The following is a 9,950-nucleotide window of genomic DNA, read 5'->3' as shown; positions in this document are numbered from 1 at the left end:
TATACAGATAGACAAATTTATACAATTGTACATAGAATGCTCATGTACAACACTATCTGTAAGGCTAACAAGAATAGTGATAAAACTATTGTTGATATAACAATAGGGTTTACTGGCCAATTAAAAGGCTGGTGGGATAACTATCTCAACCAAGAGCAAAGGGATAAAATCCTCCCAGCGGTAAAACAAGAAGGAGAACAGGATTTTACCCAAAAATATTGTTTATACCCTTGTTCTTACTATTATAGAACATTTCTCAGGAAGATGGTCGGATAATAGCGAGACCATAAAAACCTTACTCCAAAACCTTATATGCAAGACTCTCACGTCTTTTAGATTCTATAAAGATGTTTTCCTTAGCAGAGTTATGGAGTTGCCAGAGTGTAATAGCACTCATTGGAAATCCAAGTTGATAGATAGATTACCGACTTTTTTTGCAGAACGAGTTAGGAAAACTCTTAGAGGAGAAGGCGATAGTATTAACTATGACGATTATACCTATGGAAAACGCATAAGTGCTTGCGTACAATAAGGACTTTCTTTATGCAAAGAAATCAAGTTGAATCAACAGATTAAAAGGCATCGTCTTATTGAACGACAACAATTGGGAGAATTTTGTGAACAATTCGCTCTGGATATCCCTAAACCAAGTTCCAAAGATAAAAAGCATTCTTCCAAAAACAAATCATCCAGAAAGGATTATAAGGAATGGAAGAAGAGGAGAATTGAAAAGAAAGAAAGAAAGAAGAGCTGAGCCTTATAAGGAAAAGAAAAGATTTTATAAATCTAAACGAAAATTTGACAAGTCTGATATTTGCCACAAGTGTGGTAGAGTGGTCATTATGCTAAAGATTGCAGAGTCAAGGAAAAGATTAAAACCTTTGATATTGATGATAATATCAAAGAATCTCTCTGTAAGATCATGCTAAATTTTGATTCAAGAAAATCAGAAACTGAATACAATAGTCATGAGGAGTCCTCTACAAGTGAAGATCTTAAAGCTCTTCACCAGGAAGATTACATGTCTTCATATGATTATTGTTTACCTTGTCAACAAGGGTTAGAATGCGAAAATGAAGGGGAGGAAATAATTGTTTTCCTCAAAGTTTTGTCTTAGTAAAAGATAATGCTATCCAAATTATTTTGGGAATTCCTTTTATAAATGATATTTTTCCCCTTACGTATTGGGATAATAAAAAATTCATTGGTACTTGGAATGGAAAACCTTTTATATTAGAGTTTATCACAAAACCTTTTACAAGAATGATAAATGAACTATCTTCTAAATTGATTTAAAAAAATAATCAAGTCAATTTTATAAAAGGAGAAATTAATAGTATTGAGATTGATAATATTTTCCAAAATCCTAAATTATAGGATAAGATTGCCATTTAAAAAAATCAGTTCTCCCTAGATATCTGTGGGGATCATCCAAATGCTTTCTGGAATAGGAAAAGGCATGTTGTTAGCCTCCCATATGAGGATAACTTTATTGAGGATAATATTCCTACAAAATCAAGACCTTGCCAGATGAATTCTGATTATCTGGAGTTGTGCAAGAAAGAAATTGAATCCTTGCTTCAAAAAGGACTTATAAGGCATTCTAAATCTCCAGGTCTTGTACAACTTTTTGTGTTAATAAACATGCTGAACAATAAAGAGGTGCGCCTAGGTTGGTAATTAATTGTAAACCTCTTAACAATGCCTTAAAGTAGATTAGGTACCCTAACCCCAATAAAAATGATTTATTGGTTTGAGTCTATGATGCAATTATATTTTCAAAATTTGATATAAAATCATGTTATTGGCAGATTCAGATAGCTGAGTCAGACAGATTTAAAACAACTTTTAATGTCCCTATGGGTCAATATGAGTGGAACGTCATGCCGTTTGGTTTAAAAAACGCTCCATCAGAATTTCAAAAGATAATGAATGATATTTTCATGCCTTACAGTAATTTCATAATAGTTTATATAGATGATATTCTGGTATTTTCCAAAAATGTGGAAACTCATTTTAAACACCTTGATCTATTTAAAAAAATTATTATCCAAAACGGCTTAGTAATAACCAGCCCCAAAATGGCTTTGTTTCAAAAAAATGTTAGATTTTTGGGTCATAATATTGAATGGGGTAACATTATCCCTATTAATAGAAATATTGAATTTGCATCCAAATTCCCGGATATTATAACTAATAAAACTCAGTTACAGAGGTTCCTTGGAAGTCTTAACTATGTTGCTCCTTTTATAAAGGATTTATCTAAGGATACTACTATTTTATATGACAGGCTAAAAAATAATCCTAAAGCTTGGACCGATGATCATACTGAAGCAGTTAAAAGGATTAAGACAAAGGTTAAAAACCTTCGTTGTCTTACTTTGGCCAACCCAAATTGGGAGAAGACGGTTGAGACTAACGCTTAGGATATAGGATATGGTGGTACCTTGACACAATATTGTCCTGATAATAAACGTGATTATATTATCCAGTTCTATTCCTGTAAATGGAACGATGCCCAGAAAAAATACACCACTATAGCAAAAGAAATCTTGGCAATTGTTAAAAGTGTTTTAAAATTCCAAGGTGACCTTTATAACCAGAAGTTTTTGATAAAAAAACTTATTGCGATGCGATTAAATTTATGTTTAATAAATTGTAAGCATGATGTTTCTAAACAATTGTTTGCAAGATTGCAAGCTTTATTAGCACCATTTGATTTCGACATTCATTAGAAAAAATATTCACATAATAGTTTGCGTGATTTCCTTACAAGAGAATACTTAGACTAATCTTTGTTTTTCTTTCAAGATGAGACCTTCATGGCCTCCACCCTCAAGGAAGGGAAGAGGAAGGACATGAGTTGGTCGAGGTAATATCCTCTCTCAAATGGGGAACCAAAAATTGGTAGCAGCAAATATTGCTTCTACAAGTGGTCTTCATACAGACCATCCAATGTACAAAGAATTTTTCAATTTTATGCAGTCCAAGCAGGGAAATGATAATATTCCTCCGTCATATTCCACAGTTCTCACAGATGAAGAGAGCACAGTAATATTCGATCAAAATGATAAAAAAGAAGTCATAGTTCTTCTAGAACATAGTGACTTGCGATGCAAAAATAACCCATGGCAATTAATGTCCAGGTATCTGGATTCAGTTTCTTATACTACACCTGCTTATAAATACATGATGCATTATGAGATGGTACTCTCAACAACAGGGTCTGGTGAATTCAAACATTTTTACCCAGGCAATACAAGAAACGTTTATAACTTTTCAAAGATCATTATAAAAAGGGTTATGACTCCAGAAGAATGGGGAATGGGACCCTCAAAGGAAAGGGATTATATCCATCCAGAACAAAAGATAACAGTAAAATATAATTACTGGGACTATATGAATAGCTTTAATAAAGCTTTATTATATGAAAATGCTAATAGAAAGCATTATGGTTCATAAAAATATGCTCCCATGTCTTTGACCAACCTATTTCGAATTGGTTTTGTAAATGGTGGACTTTATATGGTCCCTCGGTAAAAAATTTACCAGAACCTTACAAAAGAATATATTCTGAATGGGTGGACCTGTCTCCTAAACTTATAAGTTTAGAACAAGATAATATATTCTTTGAAGGTATGTCTTTGATGTATTTTTTTTTATAGAACTCTCAATCCCATTGATTATGAAATGATTTATAGAGGTTAATAATACCTCTGACGGATTTCCATGTTTACAGAGAACTTTTTATACAAAGTTCTGGAACAAACTAATACAAAAAGACCCTGAGGGAAAAATTCATGATTAAGAAATCATTGATTTAATAAATGTAACAATGGACAAATATCAAAATACAGAACAATCAAAACCACAGATGGATGATCTTAGTCCATTCAAGCAAATTGCACGGAAGCTTCATATGAAGAAAGGGCTAATATCCAAATCGGAAGCAATAGCCATTTATATGGAATAAGTAAAAAAAGATTTGATGAAAAATCTTGATGTAGATATAAGGGATGATATATCCATGATATCAGCAAGCCACACTAATGATGATGATGAATCATGCATGGCAGGAGAGGCCAAGAGTGCTAATAGCAACTAAGAGATTGACATTGATACTCTTCTCTAAAGACTCCAAGAACAAGTAGAAGAATCTTCCAGCAATAACACCTGCAGAGGAAAAGGAAAGGTGTAAAATAAGAAGGCCCCACAAATTAAATAATTGAGTTAATAAGCGAAAAGAGTTTAATAAAGCATGCCATGATAATATGTCGTCCATATTATGTAGTGGAAAGACCATACCTATTTTTCGGTCTTATCCTTTTCTTATTGGCCATTGTAAATTGTATAGGCCACCTTAACTTATCGTTTTTAGATTTCTCAACCTCTATATAAAGAGGCAAAACTTTCTTTAATGAGGCAGGTGTTAGAACCTCCTCTCTCTCTCTATCTCTCTCTCTAGTATTGTAATATTTCCTTCTGTAAATCTTTGGAATTTGAATAATAAAAAGCCTTCAGTTTGGTTGGTACATCATCTCGTGTGGAGTTCTACTCCAGTATTCCAAGGACTATTTTATTTGAAGTTTTCCTTTATGAGCTTAGCGTAAATGACGGGCTAAACTATTTGTGTTGGACTATAACATACTAAGTTACTATAAGAAATGGCGATTATGTCTATTGTTGAGACAGTTTGAACAATCATACTAAGGTCAAGTATAAGTAATCCAGGCAGGTTCTTGAAAGGTTGTCGATAGAATCCGTTGGATTATCCGTTAGCCAGGAGGGCGTTCGGGTTTACCGGCAAGAGAAAAGATTTCTAAAGAATTTCAGAAATGTAGATGGTAACCTTTTAGAAAATGGTTCTTTAAAAATTTTAATAAAGAAGAACAGATAGGTTTTCAAGAAGAATTTTATACTGATCGCATAATAATAATAACTCCTATGTGGAAAATCCATCTGAAAAATTCATTTCAGATTCAGTTATATCTAAGTCAGAACTGGGCTTGGGCATAGGCCTAGCAATATTATCCTTATCAATTTTAATATTATCACATCTATAATTTTCTGTAATCTGAGAAGTAGATGCTTGAGATGGAACCTGAACAATATAATCAACAGGAGAGATATAACAAGAGCTAGATCTAGAAAGTCTAGAAGACGTGTTATGATTATCAATTCTATTATGCATAACTATAGAGTCAAAAAATTTAATTTTAACAGTTCCATCATTAAACTGTTCAATTTCCGAAACCTCATCATTAATATTATTTTTTGGTTGGGCTGCACCTTCAATAACCCATTCCTGTGGGAAATCAATTTCGTCCCACTGGATAGGCCTTCTGGTAACAACCTTAGATTTACCAAAATTGGTTTCTATAAGAATAGTTTCATTTTAAAAATCAATTATCTTACACATAGGATTCAGAGTATGTAAGAGTTGGTAATATTCTCGCCCAAATGGAAAACCAAAAATTGATAGCAACAAATATTGCTTCTACAAGTGGTCTTAATACAGACCATCAAATGTACAAGGAATTTTGAATTTTATGCAATCCAAGTAAGGGAAAGATAATGTTCCTTTGTCTTATTCCACAGTTCTCGTAGAGGAAGAGAGCACATAAGTATTCGATCAAAATGATAAAAAAGAAGTCATACTTCTTCTAGAACATAGTGACCTGCGATGGAAAAATGACCCATGGAAATTAATGTCCAGGTATCTGGATTCAGTTTCTTATACTACACCTGCTTATAAATACAGGATGCATTATGAGATGATACTCTCAGCAACAGGGTCTGGTGAATTCCAGCATTTTTACCCAGCCAATACAAGAAAATTTTATAACTTTTCAAAGATTATTATAAAAAGAGTTATGACTCCAGAAGAATGAGGAATGAGCCCCTTGAAGGAAAGGGATTATATCCATCCAGAACAAAAGGTAGCAGTAAAATATAATTACTGGAATTATGTAAATAGCTTTAATAACGCTTTATTATATGAAAATGCTAATAGAAAGCATTCTTGGTTCATAAAGATATGCTCCCACGTTTTGCATTAGTTTGTTACAGAACTTTGTATGAAAAGTTCTATGTAGACATGGAAACCCTTCAGAAGTATTATTAACTTCTATGGACCACTTCATAATCCAAGGAATTGAGAATTCTAAGAAAAAATACATTAAGGATATACCCAGGCCCAGTTCTCGGAATGCCCCCCAAAAACAAAGATTAGTCTAAGTATTCCCTTGTAAGGAAATCAGGCAGACTATTGTGTGAACCTTTTTTATGATGAATATCAAAATCAAATGGTGCTAACAAAGCTTGCCATCTTGCAAACATTTGTTTAGAAACATCATGCTTACAATCTTTATTAAACATAAATTTAGCCGCTTGGCAATTAGATTTTATCAAAAACTTCTGGTTGTAAAGATCACCTTGGAACTTTAAAACACTTTTCATTATTGCCAAAATTTCTTTTGCTATAGTAGTGTAATTTTTCTGGGCATCGTTCCATTTTCCAGAATAGAACTGAATAATAAAATGGAATTTATTATCCGGACAATATTGTGTCAGGATACCACCATATCCCATGTCTGAAGCGTCGGTTTCAACCGTCTTCTCCCAATTTGGGTTGGCCAAGGTAAGACAAGGAAGGTTTTAAACTTTTGTCTTAATCCGCTTTACTGCTTCAGTATGATTATCGGACCAGGCTCTAGGATTATTTTTTAGCCTGTCATATAAAATAGCAGCATTCTTAGCTAAATCCTTTATAAAAGGAGCAACATAGTTGAGACTTCCAAGAAATCTCTGTAACTGGGTTTTATTAGTCATAATATCATGGAATTTGGATGCAAATTCAATGCTTCTATTAATAGGGCTAATATTACCCCTTAGAATATTATGACCCAAAAATCTAACATTTGTTTGAAACAAAGCCATTTTGGGGCTGGATATTATCAAGCCATTTTGAATAATAATTTTCTTAAACAGATCAAGATGTTTAAAATGAGTTTCCACATTTTTAGAAAATACAAGAATATCATCTATATAAAATATTATGAAATTACTGTAAGGCATGAAAATATCGTTCATGATTTTTTGAAATTTCGAGGGAGCGTTTTTTAAACCAAATGGCATGACATTCCATTCATATTGACTCATGGGGACATTAAAGTTGTTTTAAATCTACCTGACTCAGCTAACTGAATCTGTCAATAACCTGATTTTAAATCAAATTTGGAAAATATAATTACATCATAGACTCTATCCAGTAAATCTTTTTTATTGGGGATAGGGTACCTAATCCATTTTAAGGCTTTATTAAGAGGTTTATAATTGATAACCAACCTTGGTGCACCTCTTTCTTGTTCAGCATGTTTATTAACATAAAATGTTGTACAAGACCATGGAGATTTAGTATGCCTTATAAGGCCCTTTTGAAGCAAGGAGTTATTCTCTTTTTTACATAATTCCAGATAATCTGAGTACATCTGGCAAGGTCTTGCTTTTGTAGGAATATTATCCTCAATAAAGTTATCCTCATATGGGAGGCCTAACAACGTGTTTTTCCCAATTCCAAAAAGCATTTGGATGATCTTCACAGATATCAAGGGAAAATTGATTCTTTAAAATAGCAATCTTATCCTGTAATTTAGGATTTTGAAGAATATTATCAATCTCAATTACTATTAATTTCTCCTTTGATAAATCTGACTTGATTATTTTTTAAAATCAATTTTGAAGATAGTTCATTTATCATCCTTGTAAAATGTTTTGTAATAAACTCTAATAAAAAAGGTTTTTCATTCCAAGTACCAATGATTTTTTTATTATCCCAATAAGTAAGGGGAAAAATATCATTTATAAAAGGAACTCCAAAAATAATTTGGTTAATAATATCTTTTACTAATACAAAACTTTGAGGAATTCCATTTGTTTCCTTTACATACTAAAGCTTTGGGTAATTTATATTCAATTCTCATTTTGCTACCATTTGCTGATCTGAGGCTATGAGTAGTTTTATGAAAATATCTTGAAGGAATAAGCCATTCTTGAATGCAATTTAAATCAACAGCACTGTTAATAAGAGCAGTAAATTCTTTTTTGTAATTATAATCTATAAGAAGAGTAATTTTAGTATAAAACATTTGGGAAGTCAAGGCTTTCAAACTTTGTAAAAAATATTCTTTATTATTACCAAAATTAAGGGTCTTTAGAAAATCAAGATCTTTATTATCTTCTTCATAAGAAGAAGATTTTGAGCTATTACCCATCTCTTTTATACTCTCGATATTATCAAGTCTAATTTCTATAGTGACAGTTTTTTCTTTTAAACTTTGAATGTCTTCTTTGAGATTATTAATCTCTTGCTTTAGATCACTGATAGTAGTAGGAGAACTTATAAGTTTCCTTTTTTCCAACAGGAGATTCTTGACTTTTGCCAAGGTGTATGAACCTTCTTTGGTAGGGATATCCCCTGTAATATAATTTTTAGAGGTGGGAGTATTACTGATTTTATCAATAATCTGAGCTCTTATTTTTGGATCTTTTACAATTTGTAAGAGCTCTATAAACTTTATCATTATCAATGACATTAATGCTCAATTCCTTGAACTGGGAATAGATCTTATAAAGATCATCTTCCTCCCCTTCATTTTCGCATTCTAACCCTTGTTTTCAAGGTAAACAATCATCATCTGAAGACATGTAATCTTCCTGGTGAAGAGCTTTAAGATCTTCACTTGTAGAGGACTCCTCATGACTACTGTATTCAGTTTCTGATTTTCCTAAATCAGAATATAGCATGATCTTGCAGAGAGATTCTTTGATATTATCATCAATATCAAGGGTTTTGATATTTTCCTTGACTCTGCAATCTTTAGCATAATGACCAAATCTACCACACTTGTGGCAAATATCAGACTTGTCAAATTTTCGTTTAGATTTATAAAATCTTTTCTTTTCCTTATAAGGCTCAACTCTTCTTTCTTTCTTTTCAATTCTCCTCTTCTTCCATTCCTTATAATCCTTTCTGGAAGATTTGTTTTTGGAAGAATACTTTTTATCTTTGGAACTTGCTTTAGGAATATCCAGAACGAATTGTTCACAAAATTCTCCCAATTGTTGTCGTTCATTAAGACGATGCCTTTTAATCTGTTGATTCAACTTGATTTCGTTGCATAAAGAAAGTTTTTCTCCTACGCAAGAACTTATGAGTTTTCCATAGTTATAATCGTCATAGTTAATACTATGACGGAAGTCTAAAGTTTCGACTTAATATTATTATATTTATTATTATTATTAATACCAACGAAACAGGATCTCAGAAGACAGGCGATAATCCGCACGGTCATCTTCAATCTAGCTTGTTAACATTTGAATTCAAGGAATAATTCGTGAGCAAAGCTGATCAAAAAGTGTGGTGTACTTTTTATCACTTGGAAGGGTAAGGACATACAAATTTTTATATAGTTTGATGACTGCATGGAAGGATATAATCCTTTTACCCAAGCAAGGGTCTGTCTAGATTCAAATATTTATTGTTAGTGAGCCCATGTGTCTAGCGGTTCTAACCGGGTATAAGCCGCTCTTTTAATTCCTTATCGGACTAAGACCACGGCTGGCTAGACGGAGTCACTAAGACAAAGCCACTAACTTGTTGTATTGAATCTGACTGTACCACCATCTCAGAACCAAGTCAAGAAACCATATATAAATTTATGCATATTTAGATAAAGTCTAGATCTTTTATGGTAGATATAAAATCGAAGTTAGTTATCCGACATAGATATAATTCTTTAGCCGGACATAGTCATGGCTTAGATTGGAGATAATATTAAGAAAGAAATTAAAACAGAAAATAAAGAAAGGAAGTACATTGTAGTAAACACCAATGTTTATTAATACTTCGGCAAGTATCCGACTGACTTAATAAAACTTAAGAACAATTT

This window comes from Solanum tuberosum, unplaced genomic scaffold, assembly GCF_000226075.1.
Source record: "Solanum tuberosum cultivar DM 1-3 516 R44 unplaced genomic scaffold, SolTub_3.0 scf00706, whole genome shotgun sequence".
Classification (NCBI taxonomy): domain Eukaryota; kingdom Viridiplantae; phylum Streptophyta; class Magnoliopsida; order Solanales; family Solanaceae; genus Solanum; species Solanum tuberosum.
This window is presented reverse-complemented; position numbering follows the sequence as displayed.